The sequence below is a fragment of the Colobus angolensis genome, unplaced genomic scaffold, assembly GCF_000951035.1.
Source record: "Colobus angolensis palliatus isolate OR3802 unplaced genomic scaffold, Cang.pa_1.0 Scaffold244, whole genome shotgun sequence".
Lineage (NCBI taxonomy): Eukaryota > Metazoa > Chordata > Mammalia > Primates > Cercopithecidae > Colobus > Colobus angolensis.
In genome coordinates this window covers 1,317,993-1,343,324 of record NW_012115644.1, presented here as the reverse complement: position 1 = coordinate 1,343,324, position 25,332 = coordinate 1,317,993, and positions in this window count along the sequence as shown.

Genomic DNA, 25,332 nt, shown 5'->3' with positions numbered 1-25,332 from the left:
GCACAGTACATGGCAGAATTCACAGGTTCTACCCAGCTGAGAAGAAAATAATATTTAATGCTACACCAAGTTTAGATTGATAATACATGGGATTTGGAATTACTTGCCAAATTGAAATTGTGTTTGCAAATCAAGCTTAAGAATGTTATTAACTGAACATCATCATTAAAAATATGTATGATTTCTTATGTTCTCATCAGGGTCAGGAAAAGATCAACACTACTAAATTCATTTTACTTTTTTTTTTGATTGAAGAAATTAGTGTTTATTTGTTTATTTTTTACCCCAGTATTAATGAGGTATAACTGACAAAATTGTGTAAAGTATACAACATGATGATTTGAGACATATATGTGTATGTCTCTCTCTCTATGTGTGTATGTATATATTTCACTGTGTATACATATATTTCACTATGTGTATATATGTATAGTGAAATGCTTATGACAATCAAGTTTGTTAACACATATGTCACCTCACATAGTTACCATTTTTCTTTGTGATGAGAACATTTAGGATCTGTTTTAGCATATTTCAAGGATAGAATACAGTATTGTTAACTATAGTTATCATGCTGTACATGAGATCTCCATGACTTCATTTTTATAACTGAAAGTTTGTATCTTTGTCCAGCATCTTCCCATTTTCCCCAGCCTCAGCCACTGGCAATTACCATTGTACTCTGTGTTTCTGTGAGTTTTACTCTTTTAGATTCTGCATATGAGATCATAGTGTTTGTCCTTCTCTGTCTGACTTATTTGACTCAGTATAATGCCCTCAAGGTTCATTGGAAATGGATGGGCACTTACGTTGTTTTCACTTCTTGGTTACTGTTAATAATGCTGCCATGAACATAGGAGTGCAGGTATCTTTTTGAGATACTGATTTTATTTTTCAGGGTATATACCCAGAAGTAGGATTGCTGGACCTTATGGTAGTTCTATGTTAAATTTTTGAGGATCCTCTATAATGTTTTTCATAATTAAATGAAAAACACTCCCACCAACAGGGCACAATAATTTCTCCATATTTTTACCAACACTTGTTCTTGCTTGTCTTTTTGATAATAACCATTCTAAGAGGTGTGAGCTGGTATCTTTTTGTAGTGTTAATTTGCATTTTCCCATGTACCTGTTGGCCATTTATATGTGTCCTTTGGAAAAATATCCACTCATGTTCTTTACCCATTTAAAAACTAGTTTTATTTGTTATTGTGTTATTGAGTTGTATGAATTCCTTGTATATTTGGGGTATGAACTTCTTATCAGATATAAGGTTTGCAAATATTTCCTCCCATTCTTCAGGTTGCCTTTTTCATTTCATTGATTGTTTCATTTGCTCTGCAGAGGGTTTTTAGTTTGATGGAGTCCTGCTTGTTTATTTTTGCTTTTGTTGCCTATGCCTTTGGTGTCATACCCAAAAAATAATTGCCAAGACAAATGTCAAGAAGCTTTTCCTCTTTGTTTTATTCTAAGAGTTTTACTGGTTTAGGGGTAACATTGACATTGAATGTTAGAGATTGCTTTGGGTACTATGGTCCTTTAAACAATATTAATTCTTCTGATCCATGAAGATGGGATATCATTCCACTTATTTTTATCTCCTTCAATTTCTTCATCAATGTTTTATAGCTTTCAGTGTAGAGATCTTTCCGTCCCTTGGTTAAGTTTATTCCAAGGTATTCTTATTTTTTGGTAACCATTGGAAATGATATTTAAAAAAAATTAAGATAGTTTCTTGTTAATGCATAGAAATGCAACTGATTTTGGTATGTTGATTTTGTAACCAACCACTTTACTGAACTTGTTTATTAGTTCTAACAATTTCTTGGTACTACCACTGAATATATTTTAAGGAGACAGCAGGAACAATAACAAAACTGTGCTTTGATCATGTCAGTAGTTATGCTTGTGCACTGTACTGGATACAAACAACACCCACAGCGCCGCAACAGAAACAACCAGGCTCTGTGGAGAGGGCTGTGTTCATGCTCTTAGACCTTCTGGTTTTTGTGTATAATTTGCTGATAGTCTGATTATCCACTCACAGGTCACCAGTATATTAGCATATATTTTCTGTTATCTTTCAAACCTGTTGAAACCATGATTGTCATTAATGTTCTCTATTTTTTATGCTACATTCTACTTCCCTCTAATTTTTCTTAAAATCTTCAATTCTATCAACTTGTGGTTATTTTCATAAAATCAACTTCTGTTTTTATATTCTGTGCAATTTCCTTTTGTTGCCCAAAAGCACATACAAGATAGGTATAAAGCAGAACAGCCTCACTTACAGTCACTTAGAGAAGGTGATTGAACTCATTAACTGCTGCCTTCCCATTGTCAGTGAGTTCTTGTCTGGGAATTTTATGACATGCTGTATGTATTGTCTCCATTTTATTTTAAAATAAAATGAAACAAGTGTTTTGATGTATTATAAAATTTATCTAGATTTAGAGAAACATAAATAAACATGAGAGATGTTAAATTAATATGGGTCAAATTAAATCCCAATAACTAAGGAGCAAGAGATAATCAAATTTATTAGCATGTGAAGTACATCCTAAACAATTTCCTATGGTAGGGGGTAGGCACGGGGAAAGCCCTAACAGAAAAATGCAACAATAATGTAGGGTAACTCACCTTGTCAGAACCAGTTGACACTTAATAATCATAAATTTAACTAATTGGGCTAGGTATGGTGGCTCACACTTATAATCCCAGTGCTTCGGGAGGCTGAGGTGAGAGGATTGCTTGAGGCTAGGAATTTGAGATTAGCCTGGGCAACAATGTAGTGAGACTCTGTCCCTATCAAAAATAAAAAATAAAAAAAATGCAGGGGTGTAATTAGCATCTCAAATATTAAAAATTCATGTCACTTTATCAGTCAGGTTTTACTTGTCAAAACTTCTTTTACCAAGTAGGAAGTAAAAAAAAGAAAACCACTATTGATTAAAAATGTATTTGTAGCACCTAAGGCAAAGGAGTGAATGTAAGAAAAAACCTGAGAATGATGATTCATTAGACCATTGTGAATTCTTTGGGAATAGAAATAACATTTATGACTTGGAGCCTAAGTAGACTGATGTCCAAAAAATGACAGAAGAATGAAAGAATAAATAAATTAATGAATGAACTAGTGAATGAATAACTCAATGCCTAACCTCTGAAATTTTCAATAATATACATATATGTTAGGTTTTACTCTCCTCTCTGAGGTTAGTTCTTCACTTCATGCATTTACTTATTTTTCTATTTTTGAAATGTTAAACCTAGGTTAATGAGATTTCAGAAACTTAGTCTAATCTTCTCATTTCACAAAGGAAAGACCTGAGGAAAGAGAGGTCAAGGTAACCCAACAGATTCTGGACTAGAACCCAGGTTTTAAAATTTCTCAAACTGTGTTCTTTGAATTGTAGTGTTCATCTGAAAAAAAAAAAAAAAGTAATAGCTTTAAAAATATAGATTCAAAATGAAATTTTCAAAAATTAAATAGTAAACCATATTCAAGAATGATCTAGAAGCTTTTTCCATGGTGCTGGAAGTTAAAGGGGTTGTCAGATCTGATTCAAGTGCAGACAATGACCCTGATTTTATTTAACATTTCTCTTTTTGAGAAATGTGTGTTATCAAAGTTGGAAAGTTAGAGGGTATAAGAGAATATTATTCTGAGAGCTTAAGAACTGTGACAGTTAGAAAATTAGGGAAACGTAGTCACCAAGTCTTCTAGAGAAAATGACTCAAATACAGGCACAGGTATTAAACATTCTCTTTCTGAATATTCTATTCAGAATCCTAAAAATAAAATAAGAAAAGTCATTTCTAATAAAAATCCGTGCACTTTCATTCAAAAACTTAGAGCTGTTTAGAAAGTACCCTCATTCAGCATCATCTCAGCAAATGCTATTGGATATCTCTGTGGTATAATACAAGATTGACTTCTACAGGTTGCTCATCATTTGAAGTAATTCACATAATGGCAAAAAATACAAGGCTAATACTACAGTGTTTTCAAAACAATGACTAACAATTGTAGGATATAAATGGAAAAAGTGCCACCGACGATAATGCAGGGGCTTTTAAACACTTGTAAGGAAGCCAATTATAGTATCTCCTGCTACCTTCTGCCTTTCAGTATAACCCTACCCCCAGGAATGGGAACATGTATCACTTCCTTCAGAACAATTCCTTTCAGTGTAATCATGAAGAAAACCTCTTTTATGCAGATCCCCCACTTCCTTCCCTCTGATGTCCAGATCTTTCAAGCTCAGTAAGTCACACAGCATTTCTGTGCATTGTTACCTCCTCCTCAATGAGGCTGTTGGGCAACACTTCAAACAGTGTGTCCGGAGGGCTACCAAACTGGCAAGGGGAGCTGGGGGGAAAGAAAGGGAAATCAAGTCAATGCTTGCCAAACAGTGAAAAAAATGTAGGGGTTGGTGGTGTTGGTGGAGAGGGAGTAATCTTTATGCAGTCAAAAGAAATGGTACCTGAAAGAAATGTTTAATTCATTCTGAAGAAAAAAAAAGATTCAGGAGTTAAGTGATTACTTGAAATTTGTGAAAGTTAGAAAATGGTGTAAAGAGAATAATTTCAGGTGTTAATGTGAGGCCTGAAAGGGAGTGGAGATGGCTTCGACTTTTCTAAGGTTTTCAGAGGCTCTGAACTTCCTGAGACACCAGGCACTCAGCATCAGCACAAGAGACAGCAGCGGCTGTACTCTTATGTGGCTACACTCATTCCAGTGTAAAATCCTATGTATAAAGTTTCTCTCAGTGACATGTTCCCTGTAATAAAAAAATAACCATATTAAATATGTACAGTATAATGGTATATTGTTTTTAAACAGGAGGCTTTTAAAGGTTTACTGCAAGGCGTCAGCTACTCTTTAAGTTAAAATAATGTTTGACAGGTCAGTAATGAGACATAAAAGATTTCTTTTTTAACGAGACAATTTTGTACAAATAAAGGGGCAGAAATAGAAACATCAAAGCTCAGGAACTGTATACATTGCACAAAGCATTAAAAGTTTCTGTTCTTTTTAAAATTTTGACATATGTTGTGTAGTGTGGTTAGAACTATTGAGGGAATGCAAACGTTTGTCCAAACAGTTATTTTACCCCTCACGTCTTCCCATGTATGTGAAGGCCGCTTTGAAGTTTTCCAGAAATAAAGGTGAGGTATCAATGTGTTATGCTGGATAGAATTAGTATGAACAGAGAGTTCTGATTAAGGCATGGAATAAAGTAATCTATCAATTAAGTAGGTTTGTTCTTGATTTAAATGGCATTTTGATTTCTTAATACAGGGATTCTAAGAGAAATCTGTCCTCTGTAGTCATCCCAGTTCTTTTAGGGCTGAGAATTGCCAGAGTTGAGGAGCACTGGAAGTTAGTATTGGCAGATTGGCAGTCTGATTAAAAAAATGTGTGTGGAGTACTTCTCAACTGATGGATGTAACTTCATAAGAATCTGCAAGAAGTTTTTCATAACAAATACATTTTTCTGATCATTTATTATTTGATTCATAGTTTTTTTGTTTGGCTTCAGCAGATTATCAGGGTTTCTTCAATGAAATAAGATAGGTGTGATCATTTCTGAAACTGAGTGTAAACATTTGGCAGAAATGCTTCTGTAGAGGAATGCTTTTTAGAGCATATTATAGCTTAAGGCACAGTGTGGCTCTTTAGTTTTCTCATAGTCAACTTTTCCTAATCCTGATTTCTGGAGCCAAAATATTCTTTAAATACTTAACATCCAACATCATATAATAAAAGAAGCATGAACTTTGAAATCAGACAGATGTAGATTTATACTTAGCCTCTACCACTTACCAGATGGGGGACTATGAGAATGTCTACTAACTTCTCTGAGATTTGGGTTTCTCATCTGTAAAACTGGAATAACAATACCAATTTATGGAGGTTTATTATAGAAATTAAGGCACAATTTATATAAAGCTTTAACATTTAACACATATCAGCTTTCCCATTCTACCTTCAACAGAAGGAGAACCAATTGGACAGATTTCCATTTGGGAGCCAGAAAGAAGCATGTTCAGGATTATAAAATGCAAACTATTCTTTACCTTTATATTAGATGTTTATTTTGGTGGTTTCAAAACCTATCATTCCAAAAGCTTGAATGTTGGAATCAGAACAAATGAATGAGGGGATTATGTGGACTTGTTTCCTTCTACTCCTTCTTATCATTTCTAACCCCACCCCCAGCATGGCTTTAAAAATAAGCCGTTCGAGGGATCAGCATGAGCACATCAAAGGTGAATATGGATTCCTCAAACACAGCTTGTCCATTGCTGAACATAGGGTCTTTTTCTGCCACCACCAGACATTCGAACTAAAAAGCTAGATTTCTCTGAGCCATCCTAGTACTACTCACAAACAGCCCCACTTCTAAGAACTTGTACTGCTACCTTTAAATTAGTACTTTTTTCCTTTCTCTCTTCCCCTTTGTTTCTATTTAAATTTTGATACTCTTCAATTTTTTTCTAGATTAATGTCAAGGCCTCCTGGTTGGTGTCTCTTCCTCTGGCCTCAATATCATCCAAATACAATGCCATGTATGTAACTCCCCTGCCTAGAACCATTAGATTGCTATCTATAGCATTAAAAGTTAAAGTCTGAATTCCTTGGCATAGTGAACAGGCCCTTGTGATGTGGCCCCAGCCTATGCCTTCAGCCGTACGTCCTGCCATGCCATTCTTGCTTCCTAAGCTTCACTGGCACTGAATAACAGCCCATGCTGCTACCAAACTCTGCAGTCTTGTATAGGATATTCCTTCTACTTGGATGTTTTTTTATCCTATTGTCCACCTGGAAAATTTCCCACTTCAAACCTTACCTTCTGTGAAATACTCCCTGACTTTCATTGTTTACCACTACCTAATCTTCAAAATCAGAGAGAATTAACCATTTCCCTCTCTGTACTCTCTGACTCAATGATTGCACTTACCCTATTGGATTAAATGTATATTCCTTTCCTGGACTGTATATGAACTACATGAACAGTGAATATATCTATTCATCCTTGTGATCTCATAATACTCATGTAATATCGTAGGTACCATTTAAGGCTGGTTGAGCCACTGAATTTAGGAGACAGAATCAGGCTACATGGATGTGGCAGTATAAAAAAGAGATAGATGTGATGAGTTTAGGTCACAATTGCAACAAGCTCAGTATTATTTAGGGTCATTTTGGCATGGTAATTTTGTGTCATGCAAATCTATCAGTAGTTTAAAAAGAATAGTGAAAGAAAATGTAATGCTAATGGTATATTTGCTTCAAAATGTCAGTGACTTTACTCTTTAACTTTTAGAACCATTGTAACAGTTAGGATGTGGCCTCATGCTCTTTGAACAAATAGGCTACAAATTGCTGTGGGCCAAAGAAAATATTGTATTTCTCATGATTTCATAATAGAAGTATTTGTAAAATATCAGGAGGTAGAGGAAGAGTGATTACTTAGACAACAGAATTAAAGAAGGCCTTGCAAAGGATTTGATAATTAGATTGAAACTTGAAAGATGCTTAGGACTTTAAAAAAACAGTCAAGAAAAAGACATTGTTCTTAGAGGAAATTGTATGGGAAAAACTCGGTCACAAAACACATGCAGTGCCTGGGGCAATGCAAATAGTCTGGTACAATGAAGTGAGAAAGCAGTGAGAGATGAGATTGAACAGGCAGGTTGGAGTTCACATTGTGAACAGTTGAGTATTTGACCTTATAAGAAGGTTTTCTGTGGCCGGGCGCGGTGGCTCACGCTTGTAATTCCAGCATTTTAGGAGGCCGAGGCGGGCAGATCATGAGGTCAGGAGATAGAGCCCATCCTGGCTAACACGGTGAAAATCTACTAAAAACACACAAAAAATAGCCGGGCTTGGGGGCGGGCGCCTGTAGTCCCAGCTACTCTGGAGGCTGGGGCGGCAGAATGGCCTGAACCCGGGAGGCGAAGCTTACAGTGAGCCAAGATTGCACCACTGCACCTGCAGCCTGGGCGACAGAGCGAGACTCCGTCCCCCGCCCCCAAAAAAGAACTCTTTCTGTGATGTCCCAAATGAGAAGCTATGTGAGGTTTTTGATCCACGTGGTGATGTGACCCTAGCTATAATATGGAAAGATCCTTCAGATGGCTGTGAGTGGGAAGAAAGGGTCCACCACTCTATGTCTCATATGGCATCCTGGTCATTCCTATACTATATAACTGGGGAAAGGGGGTTTATTATGCTTAAAAGTTAGATTTTTCTAAATCCTGATAGAGAGGAGAGCTATTTTGTATGGTATAGCATGAAAGCTGGAATAAGTTCTCATTCCCATCCCCATTCAAACGTCAGAACACCTGGGGGAGGCACAGGTCAGAAGGTGAAGTCTCTCTCCTTCCAGGCTCATTGTGAAGAGCAGGATATAATTATCTTTATAAAATGAGACACTCCAGGAGTTGAATGGCTCACTTAAAACCCAAGCAAACTTAAAATGTATGATCTCCAGTCCATCCACAAAAAAACCCTTACATGCCCCTCAGTCTATCCACAAAAAAAGATTTGGCTGCATACTATTTCCTTGGGGGTGGGGGAAAAGAATAGAGTATACATTTCTTCACACATCTAAAGGTTCTTTTAAACTCATTCTACATATATCCCTACACACTTTTATTTGAAAGCTGCAATGCCCACAAATCCAGGGAGATAATTTACATTTTTATGAAAGCAATTTTGAACGATTTTTTTTCTCTGTATTTTTTGGCCAAAGTTTTTGGCAAGAGGGTGAGTCATAGACTCATAAAAGAGATATTTTGGTCATCAGTGATGTTACTATAACTCTGAGCCTATAACAGATTTCAGATTTCAGTTGCTTGTATTGTAACACCTAAATACATATTATATTATTCCGGGCTAAATAAATTTAGTGGATATCACTCCTGTCTTTTATCTACTGGAATTTATTTCCCAAAGAAGATGTGAAGCTCATGGGTTCATAGAAAGGAGACATCACTGTAGACAGAACACTACAAATTTTACAACACTAGGCCCATATTCAACTTAGGGTTTGGCTATATAGAAGAACTGTAAAGACATTGCTGGTGGAATGGATAAAGTATGTAAGAAACAGAACACTTTCATTCATTCATTCATTCATTCATTCATTCATTCATTCATTCACAAATATTTATTAAGTGCTTCCTAGGTGTTAAACACAGAGCTGGGAACTTGGTTGATCTTAAGGAAGAATGCAAAATAAACCAGGAAAGACGTGTGACAGGTAGATGTAGAGGCCTTCATGTAGCTAGTTAACACATTATAATTTGTCTTGGAGGCAATAATTAATCACTTGGGAGAGCATTGCATTTGAAAGATTTATCCAGAGGCATTATCAGATAACTGAAAATGGAAGAGAAACAAGGAAGGATAACAGTTAAGGGAGGCTCTTGGAAGAGTCTCAAGTATGAGGGAGCAGAGGCTCTATTGGGTTGATGACTGAAGAATGAAAAGGAATGGAAAATCAGGGAGTACAGATCAATAAAGAACAGAAGAAATTAGCAACTATTGGGGATACAATGGAGGGAAAATAAAAATATTTTAGTGGGGGCATTGTTGCTTAAATTCTGTCTATTATAATGTCTACCTTGGTACATTTTGAATATAGGAATTTCCTTTTTCTCATGATTTAATCACTACTATGCCTAATTAGGTCTAGAGTGGAACATGACTGGTTATCTGGAGAAATATATGAAAATGTAAGTGTATAATAATAGTTTTCCTTTCATGTCACTCTGTAAAAGAAACATGGGAAAATAGGTTTAAAAATAGTTACTATAAACAATTTCCCACTATAAGGAGGAAATAAAGTTTTGTTAATCAATATACAGAAATCAAACGTTAAAGATTATTTTTACATAATTGCCGGAAGATATATGAATATATTCTTTGCTTAAGACTTGACTACAAAAAGTTTTAGAGGAAGATTTCCATACTAAGTTGGTTTAATAAAGACAAAATTAGTGGCAGTAAGCCAGATATTAGGAAAAATATATTCCTTTTAGGTCAAAAGACTTATGCCTTTTTGCTGAGCCATCATAATAAATGATTTACTTAAATTAAGTATTGTCTAGGATGAAAAGTGTGAAAACCATTTTTATAAGAGCCATGAGAGATATGTTACCATACTGATTTGATAAACATGGAGCTTCTGGTCTTGGATAAAAGCAAATGGGAAGAGAGTTAATGAGAGAGAAAGTTGGTCAGGGAACTCAACTGTGATTAGCAACATAGCAGGATTTGAATCATGAAAGAACAGGCGTATAAACAGTGTGCCAGTTCCTTTCCAGAAGAAAGATGACAAGTATGCAAGTGTACCTGGGGTCGGAGTCTTACATAGCTGAGTGTGCACCCATGTTCAGCCTTTGTCTGAACCTGGTTCACATTCTTTTCAATATAGCACTACCCTCACCCCCAGATGAACTACATTCTCTCATAGCTACTTGCATCTTGCATTTCTTTTCCCTTAACAGCATTTATCAAAGCTAGTAATTGTCCATTTCTGTGATTATGTGATAAAAGTATGTTTCATCCATTGGGCTATAAGCTTAATAATAGAACCGTGGAAGAGACCATGTCTGTTTTGCTCACAATAGTATTCCCAGCAACAATTAAAATGTCCGGCACATACTTTATTCTTGATAAATATCAACTGAAATGATTAATGTCTAACGGTCATTTCTCCACATAAACGTCTATGTTAAATTGAAAAACTAGATGGAAATGGTCAGAATTAGGTATCGAATACTGATAATTTTGAAGAAGCTCAATGTTCAAAGGTCGGAGAACAAAATGAGGCAAATGAAGTGGCAGATGGCAACATTATAAGGGCTCACTGATGATCAAGTTAGCATTTATCTATGAAAAGGGGCCCAGAAGTGACTGTGAAAATAGACATTAATCTATGTCATGTTCATGAAGGTAGTCAAATTAGTGAAGATTAAAAATAAGATAACTGGATGTTTAAACTCCCAGAACAGCAATGCCACTAGCAAGGGGAAATTATACCTGATCCCTTCACACAGCCTCTTTAAAGGAAATGCATACATGACTGTGGATGAAGGATAAACTGAAAATGTGATCTGTTTTCCTTATTAAAAGCATTTAACAATGTTCTGCATCAAAGTCATTGGGAAAAATTTGTGTCACTATGAAACTGGGGAAAATGTTTTGTCACGAATAGGAAATTGGCTGAGAAATAGGAAATAAAGTATAGTGATAAACGGGTACTTTCTTGTTGGAAAAGGTAAACAGTGAGGTTTTCAGGGATCAGGGCTGATATACCTTTTGTTCAGCATGTTAACAAATGATATGTCAAAGGAAAAAAGCCTCTGAAATTTTTACATGTGAAGATTATGTAACTATTTCAGGTAAGGAAATGTGAAATGTCAGATCAACAGGCCAAGCTGCATACTGTGTGTGGGCAAAAATCGCAAAAATAAAGAATATTTTTTCTTTTTATTGCAGTATTATAAAAAAAGTTCATATAATATGGCAAATAATACAAACAACACAAAGATATATAAAATAAAGTAAGTCATTTAACTTAGACTGTCCTCCAACTTCCTCACCTCAGTTCTATTCCATAAAGATCATCACCAAACATGGTTTCTAGACTATGCTTTCTGAAACATCAAGTGCATACACATGCACTTCTGTGCATATCCTTTTATATACTTACACACAAATGAGGAGCTTACTATATATACTGTTCTAAACATTGCTTATTGTTTATGTAAGAATAAATATTCGAGACATGTTTTCTATTAGCAGTTAGAGATCCACTGCATCATGTTTAATGACTGCATATATATACTATCATACAGATTTTTCCAAATCTAATTTATATGTTCCCTGATGATGGGAATTTAGGTAGCTTTCTGTTTCTGTTGCTGTTATGTTGCTATTGCTGTGATTTTTGTTATTATTACAACCAGTGCTGCAAGAACATTCTTGAATGCCTATATTTTTTACATTTATTTATCTAGGATAAATTCCTAGAAATAAGATTATTGCTGAGTCAGAGTAGATATAGTTATAGTTTGCTTTGCTTTTGCCCAATTGCCTTCCAAAAATTTTGTATCAATAAATATCATCAATAGGAAGTGAGCATCTACTTCCCTATACCATAGCCAATAGTGGGTTTTATTAAAACAAACTTTTAGCTTTTTCAAAGTGGGATCTTAATATTTAAATATACATTTTTTATTTTTCAATTAACTTTTTATTTTTAAAATACAAATCACACATATACACATACTTATGCATATGTGCCTGGAGGAAATGGAGCAGACTGTAGGCTGAAGACTCGGAGAGGAGTCATTCCAATGGCCTTAATCTTGCAAAAGAAATGAGAATAGAGAATGTTTAGTTGACCACAATCATGATTTCTTGAGAAAACCATGCAAGATCAAGAAATAGTTTAACAAAATGTTTCAACTATTAACTCCTGCTTTTCTATCATGTTATACATATTTGATTTTTATATCTTCTCTATCTGTTTACATACAATAATTCCTCCATCTCTTAAGATACATTCACATACAGTTTATTTCCAACTGCCATTTCGTGTGAGTCTCTCACATGTAAAACTTTGCTTTATCATCTGGGATTTATACAAATTAGTAAGATGCTTAAGAACCAAACAAACTAAAAAAGGAAACATTTCACAAAAACAGAAATCGAAGCCATTTTTTTTCTTGCAGTTTTCTTAGGATTTTTCTAAAAGCCTGGAGTGGTACATCATGATTATTTAGTTTAGAAGATAGCTATCAGGGTTGTATCAAAATATTTTTGCCAATTTATATTGAGATGCATTGTTCCAATATGGGCAATCTTTCAAATGTCTGATTAAATTTGTTGGAAGTTTTTTGTTTGCTACAGCATTTCATATCCTGGGAAAATAAAACCAAATATGTCGTTTCTCTTTGTTCTCCACTGAGCCATGCAATGTTAAACAGAGCTTTCTTAAAAAACGGGGGGGGGGGAAATACTGAATAAACCCCCTCTAAATCAAATTGACCTTTCTAAGAGGCATTTTTTTCCCATATTTTGGCAGTGGCTGAATCTATATTCTTTTTTCCTAGGCACACCATGTGTGGTCCACTTCCTATGGCTGTTCTATTTTCTGAAATGACAATATTTTCTGACTACAGTAGCTTAAAAATCATTAATTCTCAGTCACTGGAAATAACCCATGTTTCACTTGAGGCAAAGAAATCATTTCTGCTTTCTGATAGTTGAGCTTTATTGTTGCTTACTTAAGGGAATCCCAACACCAGGAGGTGAGAATAACTTTCCTTTGGAACCATTTCCTTCACATGTTGCTTTCTTTTGCCACCCCACTTCCCCACCCCCAGCCAGGCTGCCAGCACATTCTCCTCTGGTGCTGGTATGGGGAAAGTAGAGAAAAAGCGCAAGTATGAAGGAATAGTTTATTTTAGGTAAACTTCATCAAGCAGTGAACTTTTATTTTTACTTTTTATATGTTGGGAAAAAAATTTTAGAAAGATTTAGAAAGGGAGAATTTTGGAACTGGAACTAAGGTTTAGGGATTTTTGGTTTTACAGATGACAAAACACTTTCAGGCCTCTCTGCTTTTTCCCTTTATAACTTGCCTTCTTTCTCTTGACAAAAGGAAATAGTTTTGCAGCGTACTCAAAATAAAACCCAGTTCCCTTCAGCCTGCAGTATACGGGAATCGTAGCCTGCTTGAAATGGAGGAAAACTTCCTGACTAAGAGTAAAATAGACACGTCTTCCAGACTTCGCTCAAACACCGACTGGGAAGAATCTCTGTAATTCAAAGGTCTGAGTGTGGGAGGCTTTTCCAGCTTCTCCTTTTTTCCAGATTTAAATAAATCAGACTAACATATCATCTTAAGTATGAGTTTATAAACCCTGTGGTAAGCACATTATTAATCATAATAAGCCTATTCTTTATAATTTATGAGTGCACAAATTCAAAACTCACATATTTCTATAAGCTGACACAAATTACCCCCAGGGGCTCTAATTGATAAAAATTTGGTCTCAATTAACTTTTCTGTACCTTGAGTGGATGCCCTGCCAAATATAAGAGAACTGCCTTTATCTATTTTATGTCTTACTTAGTACTGCTGTCTATACACTTTGTCATCAAAATGTTCTATTCAGTACCGTTGAGTATTGGAAATTATTTACTGGGCAATTACTATATGAAGGATAATTTACCTGTTATCTCTTGTAAACCATCTGACAATTCTATGGAATGAATATCTCCCCTTATCAGATGAGGAAACAGACTCAGGGATAAAAAAGTTATCCTATATCTTACTGTTAGTAAGTGGGGAAGACTGCACAGATACATATTATTATATATATATTAAGTTGTATGTAATATTATATATATTTCCATGTCTTACAATTATTGCTCACAACTTTCCAACTATTAGGGATATTTGATATAGTAGTAAAACAGGGCTTTTACAGTATTTGAGACTTGAGCCCAAATACTAGCTTCTTTTGTGCAAGTTATTAAAATCCAATGAAACTCAATTAAATAAGACCAGTTGTCTCAAGGCATATTCCCTACAAGCAGAGCCTAACACAGGGATTTGGGTGCATGTGCTTATGGAAGATACTCTCTTCAGGAATAAAGCAGTAAGGGACTGATGGGAGAAGGGTACAGAGTAGGAAGGATGGAGAAAGGATGTGATCTCAGGGAAGTCTAGCCTTGGCCTGACCTTCCAGATGCTGAAGCATCCATTTGATGGCAACGTTTGCCATATTGAAGGAAGGGGCAGGGATCTCGTACTGCTTCAGTGTACGAAAGTGTGGCCATTTTCTGACCACAGCAAACGGGTGGCATAGCTCCCTCCCAGGCAAATTCTGGAAGGGTGCTTTCTGTCAATCAAGGGTGATTTTCCTGAGAAGGTGGCAGGTGTAAGCCATCAGTCCACATTATTCTCAGTATCTGAGAGATGAGTGTTCCAGCAAGTACAGATGGGTAGGGTATGGCCTGTACAACATCTACCCTATCAACTTTTGTGGATTGTCAACTGGATGCCATTTATCATATCCCTCACCCTAAAGAAACAAAATCTAATAGGAGAACAAACAAATTTGACCGGGGTCAATCTAAAAGTATATTTATGATGTGATGGCCTGTTTTGTATGCCTTAGACTGAAGCTGGAAATATGGAGGACAGAAAAAAAGGCAGAGAGAAAAGATCTAAGGGACTAATGAAGGGCACAGGGAAAGTAAATGGTACAAGAAGGGAGTGATTCTTGGAGACCACTTAGAAATTAGTGGATGAGATGGGAAAGAGTATTTTAGACAGTAGGAACAGCATAAACAGAGGAGGTTTGACTAATCATGATGACGTTAGGGACCAGCATTAGCTCTCTCTAACTACACTATTTGGACCTTGTGAGCATAGGGTGGAAGATGGGGTTAGAAGGATAAGCAAGCGCTGTCTCATGAGAGATCTTCTGGTTTATGCCTAAGGGTGAACTTAACACTGAGAAAATGAGAATGTTGAAAAAAATTACTGATGGTCTCAGGTCTATTTTTGCCACATCTATGATAGTAATTACTTATGGACATTTTATTCTGTAATTAGATTCATGCAGTGTTGCTAAGCTGATTTTTTCCACTTCCACTTTCCTGGAAATATCTGAAATGTGGGATGGATAGTCTCATCATAGTAATATAGATGATTAAAATTTGTTAAGGGTAATTGTGAGGATGGTGTAAGAAAAAAGAACACTGCCTTATTCCCCATGGCAACAAAAGTGTGGTTTTGAGCACACTGGCCCAAGCTTGCAGAGGCTGGTTGTAGGTCTTTCTCTAGGCTTTTCTAAGCTGCCTACCCTGACGCTTGCTCCCTCATTTCTGAGGCTGTTCTACTTCTACTGTAGACCCGAGGGCTAAGAGATGCCTCACTTTCTAACTTACTTTGCTTTTTCTTAAATCCATGGCCCACATCATAGAACACTGATAGACTTCAGGGTGGAGGCCGACTTATTTATTTTTGCTTACGGTCACCATTGTTTCCTCTCCATTTTGATACTTTTTCCTTTTCCTGTCATAGAATCATATCGCTTTTCCATATGGCCTCTCTATGGAGCAGGTCCTCTGTGTACAACTCCCCTGAATTCCAGCCGAGGTGCATGTGTTAGAAATACTCGTCTGAAAGTGGAACGCTGGGGTGTGGAGCAGTGGGAAACAGAGGTGTGAGTCTAATGTTTAGTAAGAGACATATACAAAAAAAAATTCTTAACAATACTGTTTATAATAGCAAAACTTGGAAGAAAACCAAATGCCCTTTGTGGAAGGGGATGAATAAGTATAACATAGTCACACAATAGATTATTGTACAGCTGTCAAATGAATAGATTACAGTTCCACCCAGTAATATGGATGAAACATAGTCATTCAATATTAAATATAAAAAGTCAGTCCCAAAAGTTGACATAGCGCATGATATCCTTTTTGTAATTTAAAAAGAATAAACATAAAAGTAAACATTTTAATAACATAAAGATAGGTAGTAAAACTATATAAAAAAGGAAGCAAGGGACAAATGAAACAGGAATCGAGGTGGTGGTTATTTGGATAGGGGAAGCAGAGAGATGGTATTGGGCAGATAATTAGGTGTGTGTCAAGATCCTAGTTTTTATTTTGAATGATGGGCTTCTGTGTGCTTATTATATAATTAAAAGTAACTAAAAATTGTTACCTACACCAAAAGACAATGCAGAATGATAAGAAGAGTGTGTCATGGGTCAAGGTTTATAATTAAAGTAACTCTGTGCACTTCAGGCCCCAAAGTCATATATAGCTATCATAGTTATTCAGGAGATAAAGGGGATAGCAATGCTTATGTCATGAGCTGCTTTGAGAGTTAAGTGAGACAACCTATGAGTAGGAAGTATGAAGAAATTATAAAAACTAATACAGCTGTGAAAAAGAAAGTATCGCATTTCTTCATTATCTTTTTCAATTGAAATTTGACTCCCAGTTTGAAGGCACTTTGAGTTATCAGTGAGGTTTACTCCTTTGTCTGCAACATGCTCCTCCATCAAGGTTGAGAAAAGGGACATTGGAGCAGAAGGGAGTTGTGGGGGGATCCTCCTAGTCACTGGTGAGAAGTTTACTGCTCTGGTCTGGTTGGTCTCTCAGACTGTGACAGCTTCACAGTTTCTTCACTAATTTGGGAATTAGGGTGAATCTTCAACAAGACTGGGAACAATGATCTCTAAAGTTAGGCCTTGGTGAGTATATGTGTTAGTCCATTTTCATGCTGCTGATAAAGATACACCTAAGACTGGGAAATTTACAAAAGAAAGGCATTTGTTGTGAACATCACACATCGGGGCCTATCATGGGGAGGGGGGAGCGGGGAGGGATTGCATTGGGAGTTATACCTGATGTAAATGACGAATTGATGGGTACTGACGAGTTGATGGGTGCTGACGAGTTGATGGGTGCTGACGAGTTGATGGGTGCAGCACACCAACATGGCACAAGTATACATATGTAACAAACCTGCACGTTATGCACATGTACCCTAGAACTTAAAGTATAATAATAATAAAATAAAATAAAGAAAGACGTTTGTTGAACTTATGATTCCACATAGCTAAGGAGGCCTCACAATCATGGCAGAAGGCATGAAGGAGCAAGTCACATCTATGTGGATGGCAGCAGGCAAAGAGAGAGATCTTGTGCGGGGGAACTCCTTTTTTTTTTTTTTTTTTGAGACGGAGTCTCGCTCTGTCGCCCAGGCTGGAGTGCAGTGGCCAGATCTCGGCTCATTGCAAGCTCCGCCTCCCAGGTTTAGGCCATTCTCCTGCCTCAGCCTCCCAAGTAGCTGGGACTACAGGTGCCCCGCCACCTCGCCCGGCTAGTTTTTTTTTTTTTGTATTTTTTAGTAGAGACGGGATTTCACTGTGTTAGCCAGGATGGGGAACTCCCCTTTTTAAAACCATCAGCTTTCATGAGACTTATTCACTATCACAAGAATAGCATGAGAAAGACTCGCTCCCATGATTCAGTTACCTCCCACTGGGTCCCTCCTGTGACGTGGGAATTGTGGGAGTTATAATTCAAGATGAGATTTGGGTGGGGACACAGCGAAACCACATCAGTATACAGCATGACATTTCTCTCTGAGGCCTTGCCACTTAATCAGGTTTTACTTAACACTCAGATATTCTTACCTCTCTCGACCTTTTGGAAATCTTATCTCTCTCTTCTTGTCCAGAGAGTCACTCCCCTTCTCTCTAGAATACCTGGCACATGCTCTTCAATTAATTTTTCCCCCAAAGGTAGGAAAACATCGACTTCAGGCAGCTTCTGCTTTATGGCCTGCAAATGTACCCAAAGCAAAAAACTAATCCAGGGAAATGGAAAAGAAAAAAAATGTATGAAGGAGAAACACAAATATTTTAGTAAATTTGTCTGTCCAAATGTTAAGCACTGGTCAGTGGGGCTCAGTAAATATTTCTGATCTGCTTCTACCTCCAAGTTGATAAAAAGGATAGGCTTTTGTTTCTCTATGTGACTCAGATTGGAAAGAGATTTCATTTGGGCATGGCAGCAAAATCTGCTCTTATGTTTGTCTCTTCCAGCTGTGCTCCTCTTTCCACAGAGCAAAAATGGCAGCCTTTGTGATCTGTTGCCCAGAAGAGTGTTAACACATAAGGGATGATCAACAAAAATTTCCTGACTGATAACTACAAAATAGAAGATAAGAAAGTACATTTCTTTCCTTAGAAGGAAGAAACCCTGGACAAAAGCATAAGAATTAGCGTGCATTTCAGAAGTGACTTGTGTCTTTCTACCGTGGGCATACTCCAGCCCATTTCCTTATGTCTAGGCTGAAACTGACTGGATTTTCACCAGTCCAAGGAATAAGAAGTATACTTCCTTGAAGTAATAATTAGAATATCCATATATGCCTTTAAGACAACTTACCCACGCATACCCTTTCCTACTCTGCATAGCAAAATGTGAACTGAGCTCAATGCTCTGTTGTCCTTTACTCTCCATTGATTCATGTAAGCAAACAAAGTAAGACACTCTTCTCCCTTAAAAGAGCAGTGGTTTAATCTGAGAGAAGTTATTTGAAATAACTAACTTGCCATTCAGGAAAAATTTCACTGGCCTCCTAGCAGCTCCATAGGGGTAACAACTATTCATTACACGGATCTCCTGAGTAATCAGCAGCCCCCAGCCAATTTCTCCAGATGGCCTATCCTATCACTGGGTGTTGCAATAACATAAAAGAAACCATGCTTTGTGTGGGCTGATTTGAAAATGGATCTCTGTTATGAAGATAAATATAGAAAACTTATCAGGTTACTAATCTGCCATTGAATGTGGGCCTCAAAGGAAAGTCATAATCATGCTTGTCATATCTGTCTTCAAAGGCTGCAACAAATATAGCTAATGAATTACAAAAGCACCTGCCTCCACCTTTATGGCTTCCCTTTATCTACTTTCCTTTGTCTTTTGAAAATGATATCAACTGATTTCACTATAATTGATGATAATAAAATAGTGATTTCTGATCTACATTTTCACTATTGACCTTACATCAGAGGTTTTATTGTTTTGTTTTTTGCCATTTTAGTTTAGCTAGAAATTTAGGACAACTTAAAAATCATCTATTTTATCTGTAATTGACTATAAATGTTTTTAAATAAATAAATGAGTATATGCATTTAGTGATCTCAAATTATTTCAGAGATGTGTAAAGCTATCTTTCTTTAGTAACACATAACATTCTCCCTAATTTTAATTAATAATGCATTTTGAATTATTTTAAAATTTATTTTTTGTTTAAAGATTGAACATAGTAGATTGCCACTTGCTGCATAAAACTTTTTAAAATTATTTAAAATGTTTACTAAACCACTTTTTAGGCTTATCAACTGACTATTTCCTTGCTTGTAACCTTTTTTCTTTGATCTCATTTTCTAAGCCTGGATTTTTTTTAACAAATAAATATGCTTTGTTGCTTGTAACTATTAGACTAAATTTTAGTATTTAATACTTACTAATATTACCAGTTCTTATCATAAGAGAAAGATAAATTAAGTATTCCTATGAGTTTCAGGATTACTAACACACAAAAGTATATTTGATATTACCATTTAAAAAAGTATTTCTAGAGTATAAGCACATGAGAAATGTTGAATAGAGAAATTATCTTAAAATGTAAATGTGAATACTTGATTAAGTGTTGAAAACATTTGGAATACATATTTTTACTTTTGGTGTTACATATGTCTGTAATAATAGTTTCTATGATTATGAAGTGGTATTCATACTTAATTGTTTATATTTCGTAGTGAAAGATCTTATTTCTTTTATACATTTTTAGTCACATGATCTCCAACTAGTTCCTTTTTAAAAAAAAAAAAATTATTCTGTAGAATAATTTTAGATTTACCAAAGAACTGCAAAGTTAGTGATGAGATTCCCCATAATCAGTGTCCCCTGTTATTGACATCTTACATTAGAATGGTACATTTGTTATAATTAATTTGTACATTTGTTATAATTAATGAACCAATATTAATAGATTATTATAACTAAAATGCATATTTTATTCGGACTTCCTTTTGCCCAGTGTCCTTTGTTAGCTGTTGTTTTAGAATTCTACTCAGAATACATTACATTTAATTATATCTCTCTAGGCTCTTCTTGGCTGAGACAGTTTCTCAGACTTTCTTCGTTTTTGACAACCTTGACAGTTTGAGGAGCACTGATCAGGTATTTTCCAGAATGTCTCTTAACTGGAAGTTGTCTGATGTTTTTCTCATGATTATACTGGGGTTATGACTATTTTGGAGAAAGGTCACAGAGGTAAAATGACATTTGTATCACATCATTTGGAGGATTCATACAATTAACATAACTTCCTACTGTTCACATTAACCTTTGTCATTTGCCTGAGGTGGTCTTTGCCAGGTTTCTTCACTGTGTAAAGTTACTATTTTCTCAAACCCTCTCTCAACTCTCCGTACTGCACGCTTTAGAAAGAAATCATATGAATGGTCCACACTTGAGGAGAGGGGCTCCTACGTGAATTATTTGAAATTCTTCTTTAGAGGACACTTTTCACCTTCCCCATGTGTTTGTTTGTTTGTTTGTTTTTTTAATCATTCATTTATGTCAGTATGGACTCATGGATATTTATTTTATAATTTGGGTTTTAATCCAATAATACTGTATTTTCCTGCTTGGATTGTTCCAGCTGTGACCATTGTGGGCTCTTTTAGTTAACTCCTATGCTATCTGACATATGCCCATCACTGCAGGTGTTTTCTTTTTTGTTTTTTAGCGCTTCCTTGCTTTTTGGTTTTGTAAAATTTTCTTCACTTATATTGCTCCAGCTTATATATCTGCTCCAGTTGGAACAGAAAATTGTAGATTTTCATTGTAATTCATGATTACATTTTCACTGTAATTCATCCAATTACATTGGATTGTAGAATTTTAGGATTCTTCTCCAAAGAGTCCTGGTTCATATTATTGGTATTAGAATCTACAAGGTGGGTAATGCATGCCTAACTCATGTGTATACACGTATCTAAATACTTAATTGGATATCTACATATATAAATATTTATATATACCTGTCTATATCTATATTAAGCTAAATATGAGCTAATGCTAATGTCTTCAATTCTAATCCATCACCACATGAATCATTTTCACTTCTTCCCTGTGCACATCTGTGAACTCCCACTCCAACAATGAGAAGCCTGGCTCCCACCGTCCACCATCCATTTACCCAACTATTCAGTTCTAGCATACATATACAGCAGTATCGGAATTCTTTACTACTCTCCTGGAAAATAACCCTATCAACTAGAATTCAGTGATTGTGCAGTTTCTGTTGCTTTTAGTCATACAGACTCTACTCATTTCTAAAATTACTTAGTGTCAGTACCTTTGCCCCCACCACCCTTCAGTGAGGTTCTTTCATACATTTGTTATGTAGTTAGATTATTGTGACACATTCTGCATTCATTTTCCTCTGAAATCCTCTGACCTCTTAAATATTTTTTTAGCTTGCATACCTTAATGTTCACTCCTTGTGTTATGAAGTTATCTGAGTTTTGACAAATGCAGAATGTTTTGTATCCAAAATTACAGTGTTATTTATTAGTCCTAGTAGTTTTTGATAAATTATTTGGGGTTTACTATATGAAAAGATTATGTAATCTTTAAACAGTGACAGTTTTACTTCCTCCTTTCATATGCTTTTTATTTATTTTTCTTGCTGATTGCACTGGTTAGAACTTCTAGTACTATGTTGAATATGAGTGATGAAACTAGACATCCTTGTCTTGTCCCTAAGCCTAGAGGAAAAGCTTTCAGTAAAGTTGCAGGATACAAAATCAACACACAAAAATCAGTAACATTTCTCTATGCTAATAGTGAACTATCTGGAAAAAAATCAAGAAAGTTACATGTACAATAGCTACAAAAAAGATACCTGGGAATAAACTTAACCAAACAAATTTTAAAAACTCTACATTGAAAGCTATAAAACATCGATGAAACAAGTTGAAAAAGACACAAACAAATGTAAAGATATTCCATGTTTATGGATAAAAATAATTAATATTCTTAAAATGACCATACTACCCAAAGTGGTCTACAGATTTAATGCAATACTTATGAAAATACCAATGACATTCTTCACAGAAATAGAAAAAACTGTCCTAAAATTCATATGGATCCTGATAGCCAGAGCAATTCTGAATAAAAGAGCAAAGCTGAGGACATTATGTTACCTGACTTCAAAATATGCTACAAAGCTATAGTAACTAAAAAAGCATGATATTGGCATAAAAACAGAAGAGATACATAGATCAGTGGAACAGAATACAGAACCCAGAAATAAAGTTATGTATCTATAGCCAACTAATTTTTGACAAAAATATCAAGACACACATTGGGAAAAAGACAGTCAGTCTCTTCAATAAATGGTCCTGGGAAAATTGAATAGTCATATGCAGAAGAATGGGAATAGACTTCTACCTCTCACCATATACAAAGATAAATCCAAAATCCATTAAAGGCTTATATCAAAAACACAAAACTTTAAAACTTCTGAAAGAAAACATAGGGGAAATACCATGACATTGGGTGGGGCAAGGATTTTTAAAATAATACCTCAAAAAAACAGGCAATAAAAGCAAAAGTAGACAAATGGGATTGCATCAAACCGAAAGACTTTTACACAGCAAAGAAGACAATTAACAAATAGACAACCTACAGAATGGGAAAATTTATGTGCAAACTATGCATCTGATAAGGAGATAATAATCAAAATATATAAAGATGTTAAAGAACTCAACAACAAAAAAGCAAATAATCTGAATTGTAAATGGATAAAACCTGAATAAACATTTCTCCAAAGAAGACATGCAAATGGCCAAAAGTTATATGACAAAATGCTCAACATCACTGATTATCAGATAAAAGAAAATGGAAACCACAATGAGATGAAACTTCACTCCAGTTTAAATGGCTATCAAGAAAAAGACAAAAGAAAGCAAGTTTGGCAAGGATATGGAGAAAAAAGAATACTTGCAAACTGTTGGTGGAATTGCAAATCAGCACAGCTCCTATGGGAAACAGTAAAAATAGTCTTCCAAAAATTAAAAATTGAACTATCATATGATCCAGCAACCCCACTACTTGGTGTATATCCAAAGAAAATGAAACTGGTATGTTGAAGAGATTCTCATACTCCCTTCCATGTTTATTGGAGCACTATTTATAACAGTCAGGATACGGAATCAACCCAAGTGTCTGAAAAAGGATAAATGGGTAAAGAAAACATGGCATTTATATATAGTAGAATATGATTCAGCCATAAAAATGAAATATTTCCATTTGTAACGTGAATAGACCTGGATAACACCATGTTAAGTGAAATAAGCCATACTTGGAAATGCAAATACCACATGATCTCACTCATATGTGAAATTAAATAAATAAATAAGTAAATAAATAAATAGAGTTGTGGTCAGGTGCAGTGGCTCATGCCTGTAATCCCAGCACTTTGGGAGGCTGAGGTGGGTGGATTGCTTGAGGTTAGGAGTTCGAGATCAGCCTGGCCAACATGGTGAAACCCCATCTCTACTAAAATATAAAAATTAGCCAGGCAAAGTGGTGGGTGCCTATAATTCCAGCTACTAGGGAGGCTGAGGCAGGAGAATTGCTTGAATCCAAGAGGCAGAGGTTGCAGTGAACTAAGATTATGCCACTGCACTACAGCCTGGGTGACAGAGTGAGATTCTGTCTCAAATAAATAAATAAAAATAAAAAATTAAAAAAGAGTTGTTATCATAGAAGTAGAGAGTAGAACGCCAGTTGGTAGTGACTGGAAAGAAAATTGATGAGGGGAGAATGGGAAGAGGTTGGTCAATAGGTACCAGTTAGATAGGTAGAATAAGTTAAAATGCACAGTGCTCTGATGATGGTAAACAGGAAAATATTGTATATTACAAAATAGCTAGAAGATATGTTTATTTTTGGCCCTATACGAATTTTAAAGTAGTTTCTTCTAAATCTGTTAAGACTGTCAATGGTAGTTTAATGGAAATAGCATTGAATCTATAAATTATTTTGGATAGTAAGGCCATTTTCACAATATAGATTATACAGATTAATATAGATTATTCTTATCCATGAGCATGGAATGCTTTTCCATTTGTTTGTGTCCTGTCTGATTTCCTTGAGCAGTGGTTTCTAGTTCTCCTTGAAAAGGTCCTTCACTTCCCTTGTTAGCTGTATCCCTAGGTATTTTATTGTCTTTGCAGCAATTGTGAATGGGAGTTCATTCATGATTTGGCTCCCTGCTTGCCCGTTGGTGATATATAGGAATGCTTGTGACTTTTGTACATTTGTTTTGTATCCTGAGATTTTGCTGAAGTTTCCTATCAGCTTAAGAAGCTTTTGGGCTGAAACAATGGGGTTTTCTAGATACAGGATCATGTCATCTGCAAACAGAGACCATTTGACTTCCTCTCTTCCTACTTGAATACTCTTTATTTCTTTATCTTGTCTGATTGTCCTGTCCAGAACTTCCAGTAATTTATTGAATAGGAGTGGTGAGAGAGGGCATCCTTGTCTTGTGCTGGTTTTCAATGCGAATGTTTTCAACTTTTGCCCATTCAGTATGATATTGGCAGTGGCTTTTTCATAAATGGCTCCTATTATTTTGGAGTAGGTTCCTTCAATACCTAGTTTATTGAGAGTTTTTAA